A 26,590-nucleotide genomic window follows, 5' to 3' on the forward strand; every position below is an offset into this window, starting at 1 on the left:
TCTTCCTACTTTTCTATTCTTCTCACACTGATTGCCTAATAACTTCTCTTTCTTCTCTAGCCTTTCTATCTTTCTTGTTTTACATGTATTTGTGAGTCACCTTCGTTATCTGTTTTAATGTGAATCTGTATTAAAGCAAAAATGTGGTGGAACCTAGACTTATCAGGAACCCGGGAGGAGATATATGAAGGAACGTGATTCAGCAAGATACAAATATATATTTCCCGTTTGGCATCTTGTTAATGATATATGTATTGTAGTGCAAATTGGCCTGATTGGTCATAAGAACTGTATTATGTTATGTTGAAGGGTTTCACTTAAAAATAAAGAATTTAAAAAAAAAGTAGCAACAACGGAATCACTACAGAGACCTCAAATGTGAAAGGGGGAAAAAAAGGAATCGCTAAAAAAATTCATACATATTTGAGACCCAGTAACTTACCTTGTAGATGGTGAGTATTGTAGAGAAGCTGTATTGATAGATAAACCAGTGTAGAGTCACCGCACGTCCCCAAAGACCAGCAAGGTTGTTCTACAGAACAGAAATAAGTTGCCTTCTATTCACTCAAAGCCACCAATCAGAAACGCTACAGCGACCACCAATCGGAGGTAAGGGGGCGGGAAAGGGAACGCTATAGCACGCCTACAGGCTGGGCTCGAAGTTGCTAGTGATGTCGTTGTAAAGGTTTCAAACACACGGATGTATGCTGCACAGCGGGAAAAAAAGGACCTAGGAATGGTCCTGAACGATTTGTAGCGATCAGCAACTTCACAGCAGGGGCCAGGTCGCTGATGTGATTCACACACTGCAACATCGCAAACAACATCGCTATTGCGTCACAAAACCGGTGACGTTACAGCGATGTCGTTTGAGATGTTGCAGTGTGTAAACCCAGCTTAATAGCTTAGTGTGTTATTAGGATGATTCTCAAGTGAAAGGTCACTGTTTTGAATGGTGGAGCAAGAAGATTTCCCAAGAAAATAGAAACAGCATAATCCAGCTAATCGACAGTGGTCTCTCGGACAAGAAAATTGCCAAACTGAATCATGTGAGTGCCATGACAGTTGCAAGAATATGAAATGAAGTCCATCCATCCGTTCAAAAGCCAAGAGGTGGACGCACAGGAAAAAGATCTTAGTCAACAAGTTGGCTCATCACAAAGTCTATCAGTTCTGGCATGACAGTAGAAGATAAGAAACGGGTGATTTGGAGGGATGTGACCAAGGTTAATAAACTACATTCTGATAGCTACAAATGAGTCTGAAAGAAACTAGATAAAATTTGGCTAACTGATCGAGAAAGTGAAGGAACTGTAAAGTTTGGTGGAGGAAGCCTAATGATATGGGGTTGTTAATAACTAAAAGTGTTGTATTTTTAACCAGGATTGATGGTGGTCTTAATGCTGAGCTATTTATGAGTATCCTTCAAGACAAGTTACTTCATACACTTGAGTACTATGGGTATGAGAAGGACAACTAGTGTTCCAGCAGCACAACAACCGAAAGTATACATTGAGATTGGTGAGGAAATGGTTAATTGACAATGTAGTAGAGGTGCTGGATTGACCCCCACAGACCCCAGACCTCAACCCAATCAAATACGTATGGGTAAAGTTGAAGAAAAACTGTATAGATACTCAAGTGAATCGACCAGTATGCGCCAACATTCGGACCATGTAGGAGAGACCTGGGATCAGATTTCAGTCAAGACATACTTGAATCTTATGGACAGCATGCCCAGATGGATTCAGGCAGTGTTTAAAGCCAAAAGTGGATATACAATGTACTAACATAATAATAATTTAAATTCAGATTTTTAAGAGAAAAACAGCAACAATGGAGCAACAGGACAAGAATTTGCAACATATGCTAAATTGTTGCAAGTCAAATTTATACAGTGTGTCCACCCATATACTGTCCACCGCCATTAACTTGAGAACGGCGGCAGCTATAGGCATAGAAGTGGTGTCTAGGTATAGTAAAGTAGGCATGCGCTACGGAATGAAACCACCTATAGCGCCAACTGGTGGAAAACAATGGAGTTAGCATTTTTATCTTGAAAACGGAACGAGATAGAGAAAAAAAGTGAATTACAAAGTTGTAGGGATCATCAATTCAATACGAATCGACACCTTTCTATTCCTATAGCTGCCGCCGTTCTCAAGTTAATGGCGGTGGACAGGACATGGGTGGACACACTGTATATGAGAGCCAAGATGACTGTCTATAAAATGATGGTAATCTGTAATGGATGGTGAAATATGAAGATTGAAAACCAAAAAATTCAAAGCATTGTTACCCTTTTGCCTGTCAGCGTATATGGAATATGCTTTCATTTCCTTATTATCTACATATATTCCTTATTAATTCCCCACCTATCAAGCACAGGTAATATAATATAGACCTGTTTATATGGAAGTTGTGTTTTATTCCATTTTTATATACATATATTCCATATATGTATGGAATATATGCACCTAACAAGCACATGGAATATAATATACACTTTTTATATGGAATATGTGTTCATTCCCTTGCATTCTACATATATTTCAAGTTCATTCCTCACCACCAAGATACCAAGTTCACACCAAGATACCAGTAGTGATCACTGTCTCATACTTGCTGCCTTTATATGGGGGTGTTCAAAGTTTTAAATTAAACAATAGTCTTTTTATTATCATAAAAAATCCACCAGGTCAGTGTTTTTTCACTCCACATCTAACAACCACAGCGAATATAATATTCACCTGGTTATATGGAATATGTGTTCATTTCCCTAATATCTACAAATATTCCTTGTTCATCTCCCACTTAAGAAGCACAAGGAATATATTATGCACCTGTTTATATTGGATATGTGTTCATTTCTCTGTAATATGCAGTACATATATTCCATGTTCTTTCCTCAATGAACAAACAGAGGGAATATCATATACACCAGTTTATATAGCATAAGTATTCATTTCACTGTAATCTACATATAGTATATTTCATGTTCATTCCACACCTAAGAAGCACAGGGAATATGATATACACTTGTTTAAATAGGATGTATGTTAATTTACCTATTATCTACATATATTCCATGTTTGTTCCCTATCTAACAAGAACAGGGAGTATAATATACATCTGTTCATATGGAATATGGGTTCATTCCCTTGCATTCTGCATATATTTCAAGTTCATTCCCCACCTAACAAGCGCAGGTAATAAAATATACACCTGTTTATATGGTATATTTGTTCATTTTTCTATTATCTACATATATTCCATGTTCATTTCCCATATAACAAATACAAGGAATATAATATAGATTTGTTTTTATGGGATATGTGTTCCATTTCCCCGTAATCTACATATATTCCCTGTTCATTTCCCCATCTAACAAGCACAGTGACACAGTGACATATGGAATATGTGTTCATTTCCATATTATCTACAAATATTCCTTGTTCCTTCCTCACTTAAAAAGCACAAGGAATATATTATACACCTTTTTATATCATATCTTATTGTCTCATCCTATGTGTGTGCAAGCTGTGTTACAGAGTTTTGGTTTTTCCTTTCTGTGTCTTGTTCTGTAGTTTCAACACACTCCTGTCATGTCTCTCCCTGGGTGAAAGGGAGGGGGAATTGGATCAGGACTGCTCAGGAGCATGGCCAGGAAGGAGAATCAGGCCTCTCCACCATTAGACGTATCCCTGAGAATAGGGATCGCATAGGGCCCCCTAGCTTGAGGAACAGCTTAGTAGCCCCGGTTCCCTGCTTTCCCAAAGTCATTGGGACAACATCTTGATGATCCCCAAGACTTTTGGGAGAATAGTCTGTGGACTAACAAGACAAAAGTTGAATTTTTTGGCTGGTGTATGTTCCATTACATCTGGCATAGAAGTAACACAGCATTTCAGAAAAGTAATATTATACCCACAGTAAAATATGGTGGTGGTAGTGTGATGGTTTGGGGCTGTTTTGCTGCTTCGGGACCTGGAAGACTTGCTGTGGTAAATTAAACCATGAATTCTGCTGTATAACATAAAATCCTGAACGAGAGTGTCCGGACATCTGTTTGTGACATCACAATGATCCAAAACACATTAGCAAGTTCACCTCTGAATGGCTTAAGAAAAACAAAATTAAGACTTTGGAGTTGCCTAGTCAAAGACCTGATCCTAATTGATTGACATTTTTTGGCATGACCTTAAAAAGCGGTTCATGCTCAGAAACCCACCAATATGGCTGAATTACAAGTATTCTTCAAAGATGAGTGGGACAAAATTATTCCTCAAGAGCTTTAAAAGACTCATTGCCAGTTATCACAAATGCTTGATTGCAGATTGCTGCAAAATGTGACCCAACCAGTTATTAGGTTTAGCGGGCAATCATTCTTTTCACACAGAGCCATGTAGGTTTGGATTTTTTTCCCTTAATAATAAAGACCTTCATTTATAAACAGCATTTTGTGCTTCCCTGTGTTATCATTTTGTGTTTACCTGTGTTTGTGTTTACCTGTGTTTACCTGTCTAATATTTTAATATGCTTGGTGAACTGAGACATTTAAGTCTGACAAACATGCAAAGGAGTAAGAAAAGAGGAAGGGTTCACATTGTTTTTCACACCACTGTACATATATTCGATGTTCATTCCCCACCTATCAAGGACAAGGAATAAAATATTCAAGAGAAGAAAGAAGAAAATATAAATATTCACCCACTTATATGCTTATATGGAATATGTGTTCCTCTCCCTATTATATACATATATTCCTTGTTCATTTCCCATTTAAAAAGCACAGGGATTATAATATACTTGTGGTTATAAAGGATATGTACTAATTTCTCTGCTATATCTAATATATAAAGCTGAATGTATGTATATATGTGTGTGTGTGTGTGTGTGTGTGTGTGTGTGTGTGTGTGTGTGTGTCCGCTAAAGGAATTTGCACCATCGCATTTACAATCACGAAATTTTGCACAGACACCCCATGAGACTCAGGGAACATCGTAGACTATGTTTTGACAGGAAAATTTAAACCCGTGCTTTACAGTTACTCTTCAAAACACCTGTCTCCATTAAAGTCAATGGAGATAGGAGCTACAGCTTATTAATAGCAGCTGTGAGTGGTTACTATAGGAACAAAATAAATTGTTAGTATAAGAAGCTTATGTGTGAGGTAATAAGATGTCGGAGGGGAGATGGATAGAGAAACAGAAAGAGACAGACAGACATAAGCACAGACAGAGACTGACAGACAGGGAAAGAGACAGACAGAGAGAGAGACAGTCAAAGAGACAGACAGAGGCAGGCAGATAGGGAAAGAGACAGAGGGGGAAAGAGACTTTATGGCACAGTGGCCCGACGGAAGCCTCTCTTCAGTGCAAGACATATGAAAGCCCGCATAGAGTTTGCAAAAAAACACATGAAGGACTCCCAGACTATAAGAAATAAGATTCTCTGGTCTGATGAGAGGAAGATAGAACTTTTTGTGATAATTGTAAGCGGTATGTGTGGAGAAAACCAGGCACTGCTAATCACCTGCCCAATGCAATCCCAACAGTGAAACATGGTGGTGGCAGCATCATGCTGGGGGGGTGTATTTCAGCTGAAGGGACAGGACGAGTGGTTGCAAATAAAGGAAAGATGAATGCGGTCAAGTACAGAGATATCCTGGAAGAAAACCTTTTCCAGTGTGTTCTGGACCTCAGACTTGGCCAAAGGTTCACCTTCCAACAAGACAAGGACCCTAAGCACACAGCTAAAATAACAAAGGAGGGATTTCAGAACAACTCTGTGACCATTCTTGATGGGCCCAGCCAGAGCCCTGACCTGAACCCAATTGAGAATCTCTGGAGAGACCTGAAAATGGCTGTCCACCAACGTTCACCATCCAACCTGATGGAACTGGAGGGGATCTGCAAGGAAGAATTGCAAAGGATTCCCAAATCCAGGTGTGAAAAACATGTTGCATCATTCCCAAGAAGACTCATGGCTGTACTAGCTCAAAAGGGTGCTTATACTGAGCAAAGGGTCTGAATACTTATGACCATGTGATATTTCAGTTTTTCTTGTTTAATAAATTTGCAAAAATTACTACTTTTCTGTTTTTTTCCCTGTCAAAGTGTACATTAATGAGAAAAAAAATGAACTTTTTTAATTTACCAAATAGCTGCAATGAAACAAAGAGTGAAAAAGGGGTCTGAATACTTTCTGTACCCACTGTATATTCAATGTTCATTCCATTTCTCTGATACCGGAAAAAACCTATTATACATGTCCATAATTTTGGACCAATAACTCATCATGTTCATTTTTTTTTTTTTATACCTTTTGTTCATTATTTTTACTTTGTACCCCTTTAATTAACCCTGAACATCTACACTTCCATTGCATATCAGTTGTTTCATTTTAAATTAAAATTAGTGGCATGCAGAGCCCAAATCAAGAAGATTCAGTCACTGTCCAAATATTTCTGGATCTAACTGTATATCAATTGCTTTGAATATGAAAGTTTGACAATACTTAATCCAGTTATCTATCTACTGTGAAACAATGCAAAATATTAACAGGATAGTTATGTATTGCATATTATTACAAAAATTGACTTTTATATGTACATTTATTGATAAGCAAGTTTGTTTGGCACTGCTTGATACTCGACCAAGCATTGGGGTGCTTGGGTACATTCGTTGGATGGCTGAGTATCTTGAGTGCTTGAGCACCATGCACGAGCACCTAGCCCGCATGAATATCTGACCAGTATGTTTTGTGTCTGTTTTGCAGCCATTGAAAATGTGGAGATTACCTGTCAACAGTAATGTTAGCTTACTGGCATTACTGTGACTGTCCGGCTGCATCACATAATCGGGTCTTACATGAGACCTGGGGGTGTGATAATTGGCACACTGCAGTTCAGGGAGTGTTGATGTAATTATAGGGAGAGCTTAGATTACAGGAGGCATAAAGGCAGGGTCTTAAGGCCCCGTCACACTAAGCAACATCGCTAGCAACATCGCTGCTAACGAACAACTTTTGTGACGTTGCTAGCGATGTTGCTGTGTGTGACATCCAGCAACAACCTGGCCCCTGCTGTGAGGTTGTTGGTTGTTGCTGAATGTCCTGGGCCATTTTTTAGTTGTTGCTGTCCTGCTGTGAAGCACAGATCGCTGTGTGTGACAGCGACAGAGCAACAACTAAATGTGCAGGCAGCAGGAGCCGGCTTCTGCGGAGGCTGGTAACCAATGTAAACATCGGGTAACCAAGAAGCCCTGTCCTTGATTACCCGATATTTACCTTTGATACCAGCCTCCGCCGCTCTCACTGTCAGTGCCGGCTCCTGCTGTGTGCACATGTAGCTGCAGCACACATCGGGAAATTAACCCCATGTGTGCTGTAACTAGGAGAGCAGGGAGCCAGCGCTAAGCAGTGTGCGCTGCTCCCTGCTCTGTGCACATGTAGCTGCAGCACACATCGGGAAATTAACCCCATGTGTGCTGTAACTAGGAGAGCAGGGAGCCAGCGCTAAGCACAGTGTGCGCTGCTCCCTGCTCTGTGCACATGTAGCTGCAGCACACATCCTGTAATTAACCCGATGTGTGCTGTAGCTAGGAGAGCAGGGAGCCAGCGCTCAGTGTTCGCTGCTCCCTGCTCTCTGCACATGTAGCTCCGTGCGGTGGTAACCAAGGTAAATATCGGGTTGGTTACCCGATATTTACCTTAGTTACCAAGCGCAGCATCTTCCACGCTGCGCTGGGGGCTTGTCACTGGTTGCTGGTGAGCTCACCAGCAACTTGTGTAGCCACGCTCCAGCGATCCCTGCCAGGTCAGGTTGCTGGTGGGATCGCTGGAGCGTTGCAGTGTGACATCTCACCAGCAAGCTCCTAGCAACTTACCAGCGATCCCTATCGTTGTTGGGATCGCTAGTAAGTTGCTTAGTGTGACTGGACCTTTAGACTTGCACTCTTTAGTTCCTTTTACGTGGCACTAAATGGTGTTTTTAGTCTGGTTTAATAAAAAATAAATCATTTAAAGAAACTGCATTGGGTCCCCTCCTATTTTGGATCACCAGCTAAAGTAAAGCATACAGCTGAAAGTTGGTATTATCAGGCTGGGAAGGCCCATGATTCTTTGGCTCTTCTCAGCCTAAAAATAGCAGCCTACAACTATCCTACAATTGGCGCATAACATTAGATGCACCAATTCTAGAGCTTCGCCTCAGCTCTTACCAATTGCCCTGGTGCGTTGGCAATTGAGGTCAAATTTTTTGGGATTGATGTCAGCTGACATCAAGCCAAGTGGTTAGTAATGGAGAGATGTCTATCAGACACCCTAGTTCCTAACCCAGTAAGTGTAATGTTAAAAAAACACACACACATCGGAAAAAAATGTTTATTTAAAGGCTCCCTCACACTTTACCTCATTCAACAATTTATTTAACAAAAAACAATGAAGATCTGACATAATCCATTGTGTAGCAGTGCCATGACTTACCCCGAATCCTTATTCCAATTTATAGAGCATCATTCAGAGAACAAGGCTCCATGGGACACTTCCGGTCAGCGCCAGAATTGCAATTTCTCATGCATGGTGATATTTGTAAATCAGTGATGTCACCGCGCTTGAGAAATTCTGGGTCTGGCCATGACCGGAAGTGAGGACAAATACGAAATTTCTGACACATGGTAACATTAGTAACTCAGTAATGTCACAGCATGCAAGAAATTACTGGTCTGGTGCTGAGCAGGAGTGACCTATGGAGCCTTTTATATTTAGCCTGGGAAGGGAAAAAAACCATGGACCTTCCCAGCCTGATAATATCAGCCTACAGCTGTCTGTTTTATCTTGGCTGGTTATCAAAAATTGGGGGACCCCACTCTTTTTTTTCTAATTATTTAATTCTTCACTTCCCAGCAGCAACGTGGGAGTCAGAGATGCACCAAGGTGTCTTTCCAATGCATTTTTCCGGCCTCACCAGCCCTCCCGTGGGGTCTGCCGGAAAAATGCTCAACTTCACCATAAACTTTCATTATACTTCTTACTCGAATCTAGAGGGTCGGTCGGTTTGAGTAATGAGCACTTTAGTGCTTGCTCATCACTAAGTTTATATGGTACTTTGTATTGTATGCTGGAAATTACATTTTATCTTCAGATAGCATGTTTCACTAAAATGAATATGACTTTCTATAAGAACTGGAGATGCTGTGATCTTTGCCTTTCTACTTTACTGTCTTCTAAGGTTTCAAGTAACAAGCTATGTTATTTGGATTTTCGGTAGATGTTATTATTCAGAACTACCTGTGACTCAATGCTAAATCTCAAATATCTTTTCAGAAAGGTCTTGGAATCAAATATGTTTTCAGTGCCCTGTAGAATGGCAGAGATCAAACATGTTAAAGGAGTCGGCTTAGCTTTCTCCATTTGATATGAGTTGTAGAATTTTGTGTCACATCTTATTAGGGACTTACATTACGGATGTGTCAGGGATGTCATATGATTTGCTTTATTTCATAGGGACAACTGCCTTTTGTTTGAAACCGCCGCCTCAAATGACTGCTTAACCATGAGGACACTTCTTCAAAAAGAAGGTATTGATCCTTTTGTCAGAGGTAGGAATCTCTCCTGAGCTGTTCGTATTAGTGACTTTTGTATCATACATTATACTTTTTGTATTATGCTATGTACTGTTTTTATTGTTTTTGAACTGCAGAATAAATTCAACAAGTCAGAAAAATACAAAAACTTTACATAAAGAGAATGGGAAATAATTAAGGGGTACATCAAAATGTGTCCTGTTGTTTGTACATAAAACTTCACCAAGTTATTGTGACGCCCTGGCCTATCAGGTCGTCACAGGGTATTGTGCAATCTGCCCTTCTGTGCAATATCTACCTCTTCCTTGGTTACGGATACCTAACCTTTGGTGTTGCCAAGAACAGCTAATCAAAATCCTAGGAACACTCTGCACCACTCCCACCAGACACACCAGTGGACGGCCTGAGTGGAATAGGATCGCCCACTTGGGGGGTTGGTTAAGGGGTGTCAGGAGTGTCCGGAGTCAGGTCAGTTGAGCGGTGACTCTCAAGTGGAGAGGTCACAAAGGAGAGAGGAGGTCAGGAGCTGGGCTCCTTGGAACTACTAGGTAGCAGACGTTGGTCTGGGCCTGGTAGGAGCTAGACCCCGGTCGCAGTGGGATCGTGACAAGGGGCATGGACTGTCAAGGTAGACAGCCGGCAGCCTTGTGCCATCACCGGGCAGGGGACAGGGCACGACGGGGTACGTGGACCCTAGGTCAGGGAGTAGCTTCAGGCGTCCTGACAATTTACCCGACGAGGACGGAGCATTCAAGATCCGTTCTCCACCCGCTCCAAAATCGGGGTACTAGCTCAACGAGGGGGATAGGACTTTCCACACACATGGTCCAGAAAATCCCAAGTGTGAACCCTGAGAGCAAGCTCCCTCAGTTAGTCAGACTGGGGAGCGGGACCCGATTAGTTTCAGACTAAAGGGACCAACTAGAATACAAGGTGCCACGGGAAAAGGTCTCAGACTAACAGGCAACACCAAGAGAAACGGGACCCAGGCGTGCTCCCCTTCAGCGGCAGGGGTGTCCAGAACTTTGGTTTACTACAGTTGTCGGTGTTAGCGTTATTGCACTGAGTGAGTATGCAAGTGACCCTTACCGTCCCAACGGCACATCCCCGTCACCATCACCAAGTCCCGGGCATCCCCCTACCCGTGGAGGGGTTAAACACCTAGCTGCCCACACCATCGCCACCGGGCACTCCCAGTCGCAGTGGTGGTACTCCGCCTTACCACGCACCACGGGTGGCGTCACAAACTTTCCACACCACTTCCCTGTATATAACCCCCTTTGTTTGAGGAGCTGCATGACCCCCGGGTCCGGAGCCCTCTCGAGCCACCGCGGATCCGGATCCGAGCAGCCCGGCTGCTGACGCGTGGGCGGCACATTATTACTACAGCTTAAAAGGTTCCAAGTACAATAAAAGGAATCCGTCAGCAGGTTTTTTTTAATGTAGTCTGAAAACAGCAGGAGATAGGGGCTGAGAATACAGATTTCTGCGATTTGTTACTTACTTCTGCTGTTTACTTACAATTATTGTTTTATCTCAAGAAGATTATCACTGCCTGTCTTACAGCTCAAACGCCTGCTAGACTTTGTCGGTGGGTCCCGCTGCAGGGAGGACAATGAAACATATGGAAGGCTCTTACCCTTTCTACTATAGTACAGCTATACACTGCTCTGGTAATCTGCATCCATAGAGGCGCACTCCCTACTTCTCCTGCTATGGTGGCACTAGGTGTTGGAGTCAGATTGACACCTGTGCAGGAGAAGTGGCATTGACAGTAAGGGTACTGTCAGATGTCTGTGCAACACAGTCCATGCACACACCAGAATGGCCGTGACCTCTCCTGCACAGGTGTCTGACTCCAACACCTTGCTCCAGCACAGCAGAAGGAGAGAGTGCACATTATGCAGATTAGCAGAGCAGTGACTAGATGACACCTCTCCTGCAGAGGTGCCAATCTAACCCGCTTCCATTATCTGGCATCCCTTCCCCCTCCCCGACATAATGAGACTGTGGGTGAGGTTACAATGCTGTGCAGTATGCACTCTCTGTACCTCTGTGTAGGGGCTTAGTGAGGCTGTGATGATATTGGTGCAGGGTGATTGGAGCCTGGACCTCCTCCTCTCCTCTCCTCTCTTAATGCTATCCTCAAGACTCATTCCTGGAGCTCAGAAGACTGGTAGGAGAAGGTGCTTCCCTTTTTAAATATTATTTTTACATGAAACTGATATGTGCAATAGAAAAGTGTATCTATATGCATAAATTTTGGGAGAGTGGCGACTTGGCTATATATGATATGCTATATATGTAGAACGTTATGGTGCCTGAACAGACCGCTTCTTCCTGGGCTATTTGTATTGACCTGAACTCACATTCATATTGGTTCCTCACATAGATTAACTCGGCCACAATCTCATTGCAAGAAGACTCCAAGAAAATATTAATGTTTTTAACTGAAATCTTGCATTGATGACAAGAAGAGTAATTCTTCTCCGGAGAGTATAGAACATATACTGGCTGGTACAACACACTACATGGAGATGAAAAGTGGGGAATGCTGACATCACAGAGCTACAGGGAGAAAGTAGGGACAAAATACAAGGAAAGGCAAAACTTCTACCTAGGAACAGAAATACAATACACAGAAATGGAAACATTGAATAATTCTCAAGTTGTTGGACATGACACTATATGTGGGGGAGATAGGTTAGGCTATATATGCTACATGTGGAAGAGGGTGGACTTGGCTATATATGCTATATATGGGAATGGGGAACTAGGTTATATATGTTATATGTGGGAGAGGGGCTACTAGGTTATATATGCTCTAAATGGGAGAGGGGTGACTAGATTATATATATGCTAAATGTGTAAGAGGGGGATTAGGCTATATATGTTACATGTGGGAGAAGTGGGACTAGGCTACATATGCTGTTGTATTTGAGAGGTGACTAAATTATATATACTATATGTCAAGGAGAGCAGACTAGGTTATATAGACTATATGTGGGGGAGGGGGACTAGGCTATATATGCTAAATGTGGGGGAGGGGACTTTTTTAAAAAGAGAGCAATGCTCCATTGAAAGCAATCTCAGGTGAGCACAGACAAGGAATTCAATATAATTTACTCCACAAAAGTAAGGTAGTAAGGTATGGTGAGGGGTGAAGAGTCAGCTCAAGGGCTGTTGAGAAGAGGCATCGACGCAATATTGGACTCTGCCTCTATTGTTGCTGTGCTCGATATTTCCTTAAGCAAGCAAGCCATCGGGAAATGTTAAAAGGGGTTGTCCGTTCTGAAATGATGTCTGCATGTTCACATTTGATCTCCAGACACCTGATGTCCGATACAAACCCCAAACTTTACTATTCAGGTTCACTCTTCTTCCCTAGTCCTAAATTTATTGGCCCATATGTGATTCTTAAGGTGGTCAATTGGGTTACCTTCAAATTGAAACTCCCTCATTTTCTTTGGATCCCTAACTTTTTCTATAGATGGCTGTTAAAAGAATTTGTCCCTTTAGTGTTGTCTCCTTCATCCCTGCCTCCTCCTGTTTTCATTGGTGGCCACTTAGAGTACAAGGTGCACAAGATTGTGGATATTTGGAAAGTCCAGAATTCCCTCCAATATCTGGATCATTGAAGGAAATATGGACCTGAGGAGAGATCTTGGGTTCCGGCACGCTCTGTGGCGGCCGCAGAGGCTAGCTGAGCTGTCATTGTGTTGAGTAACAGCTCAGTTGTCCAATTTCATACTGGGAGGTGTGGAGTTTCCTTAGGTGTTCCCTATTTTCTGTAATTACCCAGCTACTTAGCTGAGCAGTTAAACCCAGAACACTGCCAGTCAGGGCATTCTGCTTCGTGGTGTTTATTGGACAAGTTTATCAGTGCTCTGCTATCTGATGTCTTGCTGCCAGGCCTTGGACCTTCTCTGACCTTCCGTTTGCCTTGTCCATTTGCTCTGATCCATTATGCTCCTGGTATTCTGACTCCCGACCATTACCTGACTACGCTGTGTCTATCCCCTAAATTCTTGATGTGCTCTCGTGGTATCTGAACTCAGAACGATTAACTACCCTGCCTCATGACTTGTGCGTGTAGTGACTAGCATCACAATATTGATCTTTGCATGCTATGTTTTGTTCAATAACAACATGGAGTTAATATTTATTCACTGTATGATGGTAATAGTGTTTATATAATAACAATAATATATCTGCAAAGTATATCAATCCTTTTTTTTTAGGGTGGGGGGACTTAGGGGTAAAGCCCCTGATCTTTTAAGACCCTAGCAACACCCTCACTTATAAAGAAATCATAATGTGGTGACTATGCAGCATACAGTTCTCTTTATAGATAAATATACTTTTTTGGCGTGTAAGCGAATATTCTATAATTAGGGTATAAGCTGATGCCAAGATATTCACATTCATATTCCCCAAAGAGTGAACCTTAACCACAGCCCTCTGTGATGTACGGACATTTATTGTCTATAGATGATGTGCTATGGCTTCTGAAGCATTAAATTGTGAATTATTTTAACATAATTAAAGTAAGGTTATGCAGCAGAACTAAACCTTTATCTTTTGTATCATGTGCATGGTTATCTTAAAGTAGTGAGGCTGTGAATTAATTCCAAGCTTGGGCCATGTGTTCATGTTTGTCTTGTCATTCTGTCAAGTATTGAAATCACAAATCTGGCTGAGCGATGTTTGTTTACTGGGTTATTTTGTGCAATATTATCATCCATTATTCTAGAGTAATGAGGAAATCATTAACTCTGCCAATGCATCTCCTAAGGAAGCGAGGACTAAGGAAAAACATCTCCTTAGTTTATAATAAACATATTAAAAATGGGGATAGATATGACTATATGACATGGCACTGGGCATATTGCAATGTATAGTATTAAAAGAAGGGTCACTAGAAGTGGCAGATTGGACCATCTCCTTCCTCCAATACTCTCGACATTGAGGATCTATGGAACGTTACCACTGAATGTGCATAACTGAATAACTATGAGTGGGACAGAAAAAAGAGGTATAAGGCCCCCCTGGACACTTAGGCCTAGGACACACGGCGAGAAAAACGGTGTGAGTGGAATGCAATAAAAAAAATCGCATTCCACTCGGACCAATATTAGTCTATAGGGCAGCACCCATGAGCGATTATTTTCTCAGCTCTAATCGGACCGAGAAAACAGTCGCAGCATGCTGTGGGTGGAATGTGATCCTGTTTCACTCACACCCATACAAGTCTATGGGGTGAGAAAAACATTGCTTTGCTCTCGCATTACACTGGTGTAACGCAAGTGCAGTGCGATTCTCGCATCAGCCAGCAACAGAGGTGATAGGGAGATAAATCCCTCCCTCTCTTCCGCAGCGCCATCTCCCCCTTTCGCAACTGTGGTCTGATCGCACAATTGGACCACAATCGCATGACACTCGCATGACACTTGGCTCCTGCTGTGCTGCGAGCGTGTGCCGAGTGTCATGCGAGCACACGCACAAATCCCCCTGTGGCCTCGGCCTTCTGCTGTGTTAGTGTGGTGCCCTGGCCTATCAGGTTGTTACAGGGTATTGTGCAATCTGCCCTTCTGTGCAATATCCACCTCCTCCTTGGTTACGGGTCCCTAACCAATGGTGTTGCCAAAACAAGCTAATCAAAATCCTAGAAACACTCTGCACCACACCAACCAGACACACCAGTGGACGGCCTGAGTGGAATAGGTCGCCCACTTGGGGGGGTGGGTAAAGGGGAGGTCAGGAGTAAGTCAGAGAAAAGAAGAGTGTAGTGTTGGAGGTGAAAGTGAGAGGAGGTCAGGAGCTGGGCTCCTTGGAACTACTAGGTAGCAGACATTGGTCTGGGCCTGGTAACAGCTAGACCCCCAGTCGCAGGGGATCATGACAAGGGGGCACGGTATTGTCGTGGAGGACAGTCGGCGGCCTTGTACTATCACTGGGCTGGGACCAGGGCATGACTGGGTACGTGGACCCTAGGTCAGGGAGAAGCTTCTGGCAACCTGAGAATTCACCCGACGAGAACGGAGCCTTCAAGATCCGCTATCCACTCACTCCAAAATCGGGGTACTAGTGCAACGAGAGGGATAGGACTTTCCACAAAAACGGTCCAAGAAATCCCAAGCGTGAACCCTGAGAGCAAGCTCCCTCAGTTAGCTACACTGGGGAGCGGGACCCGACTAGTTTCAAGCCACAGGGACCAACTAGAAGGAAACAAGGTGCCAAGGGAAAGGTCACAGATCACCAGGCAACACCATGCAGAAACGGGACCCAAACGTGCTTAACCTCAGCGGCAGCGATGTTCAGAACTTTGGTTTACTAAAGTTGTCAGTGTCAGCTTTATTGGACTCCGTGAGTACGCAAGTGACCCTTACCTCCCCAACTACCCAACACCTTCACCGAGTCCCGGGGCATTCCCCCCTACCCGTGGAGGGGTTAAACACCTGGCTGCCCACTCCATCGCCACCGGGTACTCCCAGCTGCAGCGGTGGTACTCTGTCGCGGGCGGGGAGGAGGGTGTCGGCACACTACGCTCACCCCTTCTGCTCGGGTCCGGCAGCTGCTCAGTGGTGGCTCGAGCTGTGGGCCGGATCCCGGGGTTTCTCGAGCGACACTCCTCGCCCGTGAGTGAAAGGGGGATTGTGGTTGGGTGTGGGGGATTGTTATAGTTCGTGACGCCACCCACGGTTGTGGTGATTTCACCACCGCTGCTCAATTCGGGGGTCCCGGGGATGGTGATGCGGAGCAGCCAGGTGTTGTGTTGCCCCTCCGTGGGTAGGGGTTGGTGATCCCGGGGCCCGGTGGTGGAGAAGGAAGTGCGGGGCCTGGCGGGCGCAGGGACGCGGGGGGCAGCGCTGTGCCTTGCGGCACTGTGGTACTCACTCAGCCTGAGACATGGACACAGTTTGTACGGTAAACCAAACGGCTGGTAGGACGGTCCCACAGACGGCTGCACCTGCACTCCCGGTAGGTGACGGTGATGTCCCTCTTCCTTGCACCTATGTTTGACTTGTGGTAGCGGTGGATTCCCTCCGGTTACCCGCTCCCCGACTGCAATCTGGGCCGGAGGAGCTCTACACTTTGCCCGCAGGCGCTGGCCCTGAGAAACTGGTGCCGTGGCGGTGGCGGTGTCTCTCTTGTAATGGTTGAGCTGTTGCCTTCAATCGGGACTTGGTTGTTGGGGGATCTACGTCCCCTTCACTGACGGATTCGGCAAATTTGGCGACTCCTAGCCTTGCCGGGGTCCGAGAGGCCCCTGCCCTGGTGCTGACTGTCCTTCGGAACACTGCTCCAGACCACCGGGCACACAGCCAACGGGGTCCTTCCAGGAACTTCCAAACGGTCCCCCTCCAGACAGTCACCGCCGTCGCTGACATTGCTGATCTGGCCCTACACAAAGCTGGGCCTTTCAGGCTTTCTTTCTCTACTGCCACTTCACTTGCTTTCCTCCTTTACCACTTTCTCTACTTTCACTTCTTGTTTGCTCTCTCACTTAGCTCCTCACTCCTGCTCCTCCCTGAGCTATCTCAACTTCACTCCTCCATGTCCCTCACTGGACTGCCTGGTTTTTCCGCCTCCAGAGCTGTGACCTCCTTGGTGGGCGGAGCCAACCGCCTGGCCCACCCCCTGGTGTGAATCATCAGCCTCTGGAGGAAGGCAACAAGGATTTCTGGTTAGCATTGATGTGCCTACCTGGAGTGTGGGGTGTGGTGGTGTTGTGACCTGTGTCCCCTGGCTTGCCCAGGGCGACACATTCCCCCTTAGCAAAATGCAGACCGTCCACGGGCTGCCGTCCTACACCGGTTTTATTTTTTTCTGAAAAAGGGGGTAACAAGGTTAAGCAAAACATGAATAACATTTTTAATAACTCTTCCCAAGACGGGAGGCACATTACTTTTAACGTTGCAACGGTTTACGGCTACGGTTTCCGCTCTCTCCCACCCAAGCAACCTGGCCCTGATGCTGCCCCTAAAGCCCAGGCAGCACCCCTTGACCCACAGTCCAGCACAAGTTACCCGAGCGGGATCTGTCCTTCCCCTCCAGAGGGTAGCCACCGGTTCCTTTGGTGGCTGGGCCCTAGCCTGCTCTGCTCAGGGCCCTCCCTCCAACCTGCCTCTCCGGAGGCGGCATTGCGGAAACGGTAACGGTAACCAACATATTTACAAGCCACTTAACGTTTGTGGTGCCCTGCAAGTTCACGGGCTTGTCCATGGATAGTTCCCATGCAAAACTTTAAACGGTCCCCACAGGAACAACGGTGCCGGCTCCTGCCGGTTCAATCACAAGCAAATCAGGTGAAACTTCGGTAATTTTCATTTTCCTTATCATTCTTTTCAAAACTTTTAAACAAACACAACTAACAACCACTCCTTCACTTTTGCGGACCCCTTTTACTCATAGAACGGTCTCCCTGTACCTAAGCGGGGGTCTACCTAGGTTGGAACGGGTGGACCTTCGGGGCCCGGTGTCAGTGTTGCTAGACAGTGGGGTAGAGGGAACAATCGGTTCCTCCTCCCTGCTATAGTGTGGGGCAGGCAGAGGTGTAGGGGGACTGGGTACAGGTTCGTCCCTGGGCACTGGCACTGGTTCTGGCTCACGGTTAACCGCTTCCACTACTTCTTCATCCACGGGTTGTGGGAACAGTATCACTGGAAGTATCACCGCGCCGTTCTGTGTAGGCCAGTTTGCTGGGAAGTCACCCATCACAGTGTGGATTACCTCTGCCGCCTTTTCTACTGGTGGAGGAACCGGTACTTCAGCCTCTGCCTTCAACGCTGGGGGGCATTTTTTTAGATGGTCCCGAGAAACGGTGGCCAGGGTGCCCCCTTGGTCACGACTGATCTGGTAGGTCTTCCCATCATCCCACTCTGTGGGTTGTACGACGTAAGGGACTTGCTCCCACTGATCATCCAGTTTGTGGGCTTTTCTCTTCCGTTTCAGCACCACATCTCCTGGCTGGAAAGGACCTGCGGGCGCCTTCTGATTGAACCGGTGCTCTTGCTGTTCTCGACTCCGACTGAGGTTTTTCTCCACATACTCCTGGATTTGCCGGTACTGGGCCCTCCTCCGACTTTCCCACTCTGCCGTTGAAGGGAGTGCTTCCGGGGCCTCCAACCCCATCTCCAGATCCACCGGCAGGCGGCCAGGACGAGCCCTCATCAGATACGCTGGGGTGCACTTTGTCGAGCTGGACGGGATATTATTGTACATGTCGACAAAGTCGGGTAACTTTTCTGGCCACATGTTCCGTTCTTCCAGCGGTAGCGTCTTGAGGAGCCCCAGGACCAAGTGGTTCATTTTCTCGCACATGCCGTTGGTCTGGGCGTGGTACGGAGTGGTCCGGATCTTCTTGCAGCCGTACAACTGACAGAATTCTTGAAACACTTCTGCTTCAAAAGCCGGGCCTTGGTCAGTCAGCACCTTCTCGGGGTACCCATGGGGTCGGCAAAAATAGGCCTGGAACGCTCGAGCAGCGGTTCGACCAGTCAGGTCCTTAACGGGGACTACCACCATAAATCTTGAGTAGTGGTCTACCATAGTCAATGCGTAGGTGTACCCACTTCGGCTAGGGGTGAGTTTGACATGGTCTAGGGCGACCAGCTCCAGCGGCTGATGGGTGACTATGGGGTGTAACGGTGCCCTCTGGCTAGTCTCGTCCTTTCTTCTCAGCGTACAAGGACCGCACTCTCGGCACCAGGCTTCCACCGATTCACGCATCCCACTCCAATAGAACCACTCCCTCAACAGCATCTCCAGCTTCTTCCACCCGAAGTGGCCAGCACCATCATGGTATGCCTGTAGGACAGTAGCGACATCAGCTTGAGGAACGATTAACTGGCATATTTTCTCATGGGTCTTCGGGTTGATCAGCTCACGGTACAGCCTCCCTTGGTGTAGGTAAAGCCGTTTCCGTTCTTTCCACAAGCATTGGGCTTCGGCTGGAGCGGCAGGGTCTATTCCCATAGCACCTTGTTCCACCAGGGTCTTGACAAGGCGGACAGCCGGCGCTTGGTCCTGGGCGTCCTGCCACTCTTGACTGGGCCGCGGGTCCAGATCCACCCGTTGCTGACATACTTGTACCCTCTCAGTAGGCGGCTGGTGGAACGCAGGCAACTCAATCTCCTTGAGGTCGTCATCCTCGCACCCCTCTTCTGACAAATGGGGCATCCGGGAGAGTGCATCTGCATTGATGTTGACACGACCAGCTCGGTACTTTATGGTGAAATCATAGTTGGCTAACCGGGCTACCCACCGCTGCTCCAGCGCGCCCAACTTGGCCGTGTTCAGGTGAGTCAGCGGATTGTTGTCCGTGAATGCGGTGAATTTTGCTGCCGCCAAATAGTGACGGAACCGCTCCGTGATAGCCCACACCAACGCCAGTAGCTCGAGCTTGAAGGAGCTATAGTTCTCAGGGTTCCTTTCGGTCGGCCGGAGTTTTCGGCTGGCGTAGGCAATCACCTTCTCCTTTCCATCCTGGACCTGGGATAGGACCGCTCCTAGCCCCACGTTACTGGCGTCCGTGTGGAGGATGAACGGGCACCCATAGTCAGGGTACGCCAGGACCTCTTCTCCGGTCAGGGCCGCCTTCAACTGGCAAAAGGACTCCTCATGCTTGTCCTCCCACGACAGTGGGGCTCCGATGGGTCTACCACCTTTGGTCTGTCCCACGAGGAGATCTTGCATGGGGGCAGCCATCTTCGTGTACCCCTTTATAAAGCGCCGATAGTACCCCACCAGACCCAGAAACTGCCTTACCTCCCTCACTGTAGTTGGTCTCGGCCAGCTTTGGATGGCAGTGATCTTCTCAGGGTCAGGGGCGACACCATCCGCACTCACCACATGCCCTAGATACTGCACCCTGGGTTTCAGCAGGTGGCATTTTGAGGGCTTCAACTTCATCCCGTACTTGGCAAGGGACGCGAACACCTCGGCCAGGTGCTCCAGATGGGCTTCATACGTCTGGGAATAAACAATCACATCATCCAAATACAGCAGGACGGTCTCAAAGTTTAAATGTCCCAGACAGCACTCCATCAACCGTTGGAAGGTCCCAGGGGCATTGCATAGCCCAAACGGCATGCTATTGAATTCGCAGAGCCCCATCGGGGTGGTGAAGGCGGTCTTCTCCCGGTCCTCTGGAGCCACGGCCACTTGCCAGTACCCGCTGGTGAGGTCAAGGGTCGAGAAGTAGTTTGCAGTCCTAAGTGCGGCCAAAGACTCTTCAATACGCGGTAATGGATAGGCATCTTTATGGGTTATCTGGTTGATCTTCCGGTAGTCCACACACATCCGCATGGTACCATCCTCCTTCTTAACCAGTACCAACGGAGCGGCCCAGGGACTACAGCTGTCCCGAATAACCCCCGCCTCCTTCATATTCCTCAACATATCCTTGGCACACTGGTAATGTGCAGGGGGAATAGGTCTGTACCTCTCTTTGACAGAGGGATGTTCACCTGTGGGAATGTGGTGTTGGACCCCCTTGATCTGCCCGAAGTCTAGGGGGTGCTTACTGAAAACCTGTTCGTACTCCTGCACCACCCTGTGTACCCCTGCCCTGTGATGTGTAGGGGTATCATCAGTGCCTACATGTAGCTGTTGGTGCCACTCTTTTATGTCCCCCTGGGGTGGGGGAGTGTTGGTGGCAGCTTGGAGTGTGGATGGACTGGCTTCATGGATAGTGTGAGGGTCCAGGGTAAGCAGCTTGGCAATGGTGGCATACCGGGGAAGCCTGACTTCTTCCTCCCCACAGTTCAACACTCTCACAGGTACTCTCCCTTTCTTCACATCCACCACCCCTCGGGCGGCCATTACAGTGGGCCAGTGCTCGGAAGGCATGGGCTCCATCATCTCGGGGTAGTCACGCCCCTGAGGCCCTACTGCTGCCCTACACCAAATCATCATCTCACTCCTAGGGGGCACAGTCAATGGAGCAACATCCATCACTCTCACTCCACCAATCTCCCCTCCTGTTGAGCTTACATGCTGGCAGTACATCAGGGCACGGATTTCACGCTGCACAGCCCTCTGCCGGCTCCCCGCCGCTGTGGCGGCCAGCTGTTGCAATAGGGTCAACACATCAGCCATGCAGTGTTCCATCACATTGGTTCCCAGCACTATCTTCGGGTTATGATCACTGGGTTCATTCATGATCACAATCATACCCTGGTGTTGTAGTTCAGCTTGCCCCACTGTCATAGCCACTTGTTTATACCCCACCTGGGTCAATGGAAGTCCATTAGCGGCTATCAACGTTATACTATTGTCTGGAGGCGCCAGCTTGTCTATGGCCCAATACCGCTGGTACAACTTGTGCGGTATAGTAGTTATCTGTGATCCGGTGTCCAAGAGAGCCATCACTGGTATGCCGTCCACAGCCACGGGGATGATAGGGCGGGCCCCGACATATCGGTCTCGCCAGTCCGGGGGGCCACGATGTTCTACTCCTGAGGATTGGCCCGGGGCCCCAGGGGTTGCTCGTTTAACGGGCACTGTCGGTAGTAATGGCCCGGCTTACGGCACTTGTAGCAAATTGGAGGTCTGCTCCGCGGGTTGTTAGCACTTCTCTGCTGCATCCAGGGAACATCCTCGGGACTGTCAGCAAGCTGTATCTGCGCTGGAGGCTGAGATCTAGTCAAAGGTTGCAGTGCAGCAAGGATTTTGGCAAGGTCTCCGTCCATGCGACGGACCTGGGCTGCCAACTCTTCGACTGTGTTGCTCGGGGCTGCAGGCATTACAGAGGTTGGTTTGGCTGAGGCCGCCACAACAGGAGCTGTCTCGACGGGCCACGGGACGGGTTCCAGAACTTCAGCAGCCGGGGGCTGGAGTGCTTTGATAGCCCGTTCCTTTAACACAGCAAAGTCCATATCAGGGTGTTCCAGGGCCCACAGCCGGAGTTGTTTACGATCCTCAGGGGACCTCATCCCCTGCGCAAATTGCTCCACCAACATCTTGTTGCTATCCGCCTCATTAATAGAGTTCACCCGCTTCAGCGTGCGGAGGGCGGTCTGCAGACGTAGAGCATAGTCCCGAATGCTATCCCCGGCTCGTTGCCGGCACTGGTAAAACTGCATCCTCAGCTCAGCTTCAGTCCGGGTCTCGAAGGCAGTCTGTAGCTTCTCAAAGATGGTGGCTACAGAGAGCCGGTCCCCCTCGGCCCAGGTCTCCGCTTCCTGCTCCGCCGCACCGGTTAGCTGGCCTAGCACTATCGCCGCTCGTTGCTTATCAGTCAGGGGGTACAGCTCTAGCAACGGGTTAAGCTTTTTCCGGAAGGCCTGTAGGGCATCCGGTTTCCCATCATACTGCGGTAGCCAGGCAGCTCCGGGCGCATAGGGCAAGGAGAACGGCATGACCTGAGCGAGCGCGGGGGCCGCGGCACCTCCCGCCGGTACAGCCGGGACTTGGGCAGGCCCATTCCCATCCGCGGGTGCCGCTGCGGCTGCGACCACCGCTCCTCCAGCGGCTCCGTCGGGCGCAGACATCTTGTTTTCGTCCCCCTTAGCTCTTTCCGGCCCCTTCTCTCTCGGGGCGGGGTTTTGGCCTTCGCGCCTCTACTGCTCGAGACGACGCTCGAGCGGGAACTCTTCGCGCCAAAGATGGCGGCTTCTGAAATTTTTCTGCCGGATACCTCCGGCGGTAACAAGGCGCACCTCTACCAGACGGCAGAGCGGTAAGATCCTGTTCGTGACGCCAAGTTGTCGCGGGCGGGGAGGAGGGTGTCGGCACACTACGCTCACCCCTTCTGCTCAGGTCCGGCAGCTGCTCAGTGGTGGCTCGAGCTGTGGGCCGGATCCCGGGGTTTCTCGAGCGACACTCCTCGCCCGTGAGTGAAAGGGGGATTGTGGTTGGGTGTGGGGGATTGTTATAGTTCGTGACGCCACCCACGGTTGTGGTGATTTCACCACCGCTGCTCAATTCGGGGGTCCCGGGGATGGTGATGCGGAGCAGCCAGGTGTTGTGTTGCCCCTCCGTGGGTAGGGGTTGGTGATCCCGGGGCCCGGTGGTGGAGAAGGAGGTGCGGGGCCTGGCGGGCGCAGGGACGCGGGGGGCAGCGCTGTGCCTTGCGGCACTGTGGTACTCACTCAGCCTGAGACATGGACACAGTTTGTACGGTAAACCAAACGGCTGGTAGGACGGTCCCACAGACGGCTGCACCTGCACTCCCGGTAGGTGACGGTGATGTCCCTCTTCCTTGCACCTATGTTTGACTTGTGGTAGCGGTGGATTCCCTCCGGTTACCCGCTCCCCGACTGCAATCTGGGCCGGAGGAGCTCTACACTTTGCCCGCAGGCGCTGGCCCTGAGAAACTGGTGCCGTGGCGGTGGCGGTGTCTCTCTTGTAATGGTTGAGCTGTTGCCTTCAATCGGGACTTGGTTGTTGGGGGATCTACGTCCCCTTCACTGACGGATTCGGCAAATTTGGCGACTCCTAGCCTTGCCGGGGTCCGAGAGGCCCCTGCCCTGGTGCTGACTGTCCTTCGGAACACTGCTCCAGACCACCGGGCACACAGCCAACGGGGTCCTTCCAGGAACTTCCAAACGGTCCCCCTCCAGACAGTCACCGCCGTCGCTGACCTTGCTGATCTGGCCCTACACAAAGCTGGGCAATCCAGGCTTTCTTTCTCTACTGCCACTTCACTTGCTTTCCTCCTTTACCACTTTCTCTACTTTCACTTCTTGTTTGCTCTCTCACTTAGCTCCTCACTCCTGCTCCTCCCTGAGCTATCTCAACTTCACTCCTCCATGTCCCTCACTGGACTGCCTGGTTTTTCCGCCTCCAGAGCTGTGACCTCCTTGGTGGGCGGAGCCAACCACCTGGCCCACCCCCTGGTGTGAATCATCAGCCTCTGGAGAAAGGCAACAAGGATTTCTGGTTAGCATTGATGTGCCTACCTGGAGTGTGGGGTGTGGTGGTGTTGTGACCTGTGTCCCCTGGCTTGCCCAGGGCGACACAACTCCACCTTACCACACACCACAGGTGGCATCACAAACTCTGAATATAACCCCCTGTAAATACCCCCCTTCATTCGAATGGCCGCGAGACCCCCCCAGGTCTGGACGCCCCGCGAGCTACCGCGGATCCGGATCTGAGCAGCTCGGCTGCTGACACGGGGGCGGCACATTAGCACCACTGGTGTTGCATCCAAAAACCCCACACAAATATAAATGTAGCCAATTTTTCATTTTGGTGTTTCGTTTTTTTCCTCTTCTTTTAGGAGTCATAACCTTATTATTGTTCTGTCAACATAGCCGTATGAGGACTTAAATGAGATATAGCTTTGAATGACACCATTCTCTTCACCATATCATATACAAAAAAATGAGAACAAAAAGGGATTTAACCTGGTGAAAAAGCCCCAATTGTTTTTCGGGTTTCATTTTTATTGCGCAGTAAAAGTAACCTGGAAAGTTTTTCATATCAGAACAATCCTGACAAAAATGAAACTTATATATTTTTTTTTCATAACTTTAGTTGCTTTATAAAAAGACATGATCTTTTTTGTCATCATTTTCTGAGAAAAATAACTTTTTAACATTTTTTGTTGATGGAGCTGTATAATAACTGTTACGCTCACCGGGAGCGGTGAGCGTCCGGAGGTGGACCCACTGGACCGTGCACCGGACTCCCCTGAGAAGGCGACCAACAGCGAACCCCTGTACAGGGATTGTGCGGTGCCTCCCCAGAAGGCCTAAATGCATGGCAGCCAGGAACCGGTGGTGGGAGTCTCTGTACGACCAGGCGTAGCTCGGGTACGACGTCTGCAGCAGGCAGAACATGGGTGTGGTACCGGAGATGTTCACAGCGGGTATGTCCAGTGACGTCAACTGCGGGTATGGCCGGTGACGCCCACTGCGGGTATGGTCGGAAGGTACAGACGGCACTACTGTGAGATAGAGTATTAGTAATTGGCAGATAACAAACAGTTTACAGAAGTACAAAGGTGCCTGAACACTAGCAGAGCTTAAGTAGAAGCGTTGCTCGGGCGCCTGCTGCCGGGGAAGGTGAACCTAAATACCTATTAGGTAACAGGTGACCTCTGAGGTCACTTCCAGAAAACGGGGCATACCACTTTAAGAAAGGGGGAGTGGCCTCGCGCGCAGCCTAGAGTCACTTACTGCAATTCTGTGTGAGGACGGGAGACAGGAAGAGGCTGCAGCAGGTCTGGAAATAGGAGCAGCATCTGCAGAGCCATGGGACAGGTAAGAGGAAGGCATTCGCTGCCTGGGACTGGGACCAGGAGTGCACGTGAGAGCCATGCTGGGACTGGGCAGATGTGAGGGACAGCGCCCCCCCTGGGTCTGGTGGGACCAGGCATTACAGTACCCCCCCCCCCTGAAGCCCCCTCCTTCTCAGAAAGCTCCGTAGGAGACGAGGAGCATCCACGTCCTCCGCAGGTACCCACGTCCTCTCCTCAGGACCAAACCCCTTCCAGTCTACCAGATAGTAGGTTTTACCTCGGACCTCCTTAGCCGCAAGGATGGCTTTTACCTCATAGACGTCATCATCACCAACAGGCGGAGGCAAAGCCCCAGGATCACTGTGGAAACGGCTCAGGACCACTGGCTTGAGGAGGGACAAATGGAAGGAGTTCGGGATGCGAAGTGTAGACGGCAGCTTCAACTTGTAAGACACCTCATTGATCCGTCGGAGCACTTCGAAGGGACCAATGAAGCGGGGACCCAGCTTGTAAGACGGCTGTTTCAGGCGGACATACTTAGACGAGAGCCAGACTTTATCTCCGGTTTGAAAGAAAGGAACATCCAGACGGTTCTTGTCAGCGTGTTTCTTCATGCGGACAGAGGACCGTTCCAGAGTCGACTTGGTCTCAGCCCAGACGGCGGAGAAGGACCTCATGAGGTCATTAGCTGCAGGGTTGCCTGAAGAACATGTCACAGGGCACGGCACTTTGGGTCGCTGTCCATACACCACCTGGAACGGGGATTTAGCAGAGGACTCACTTTCATGATTGTTGTAGGAGAACTCGGCCC

General features: G+C 48.1%; 1 pseudogene; it reads left to right on the forward strand.

The window, feature by feature from the left end:
- LOC142295458 (transient receptor potential cation channel subfamily V member 6-like) overlaps positions 1-26,590 on the forward strand; it is a 157,447-nt pseudogene that overhangs the window by 27,048 nt on the left and 103,809 nt on the right.

The sequence above is a fragment of the Anomaloglossus baeobatrachus genome, chromosome 3, assembly GCF_048569485.1.
Source record: "Anomaloglossus baeobatrachus isolate aAnoBae1 chromosome 3, aAnoBae1.hap1, whole genome shotgun sequence".
Lineage (NCBI taxonomy): Eukaryota > Metazoa > Chordata > Amphibia > Anura > Aromobatidae > Anomaloglossus > Anomaloglossus baeobatrachus.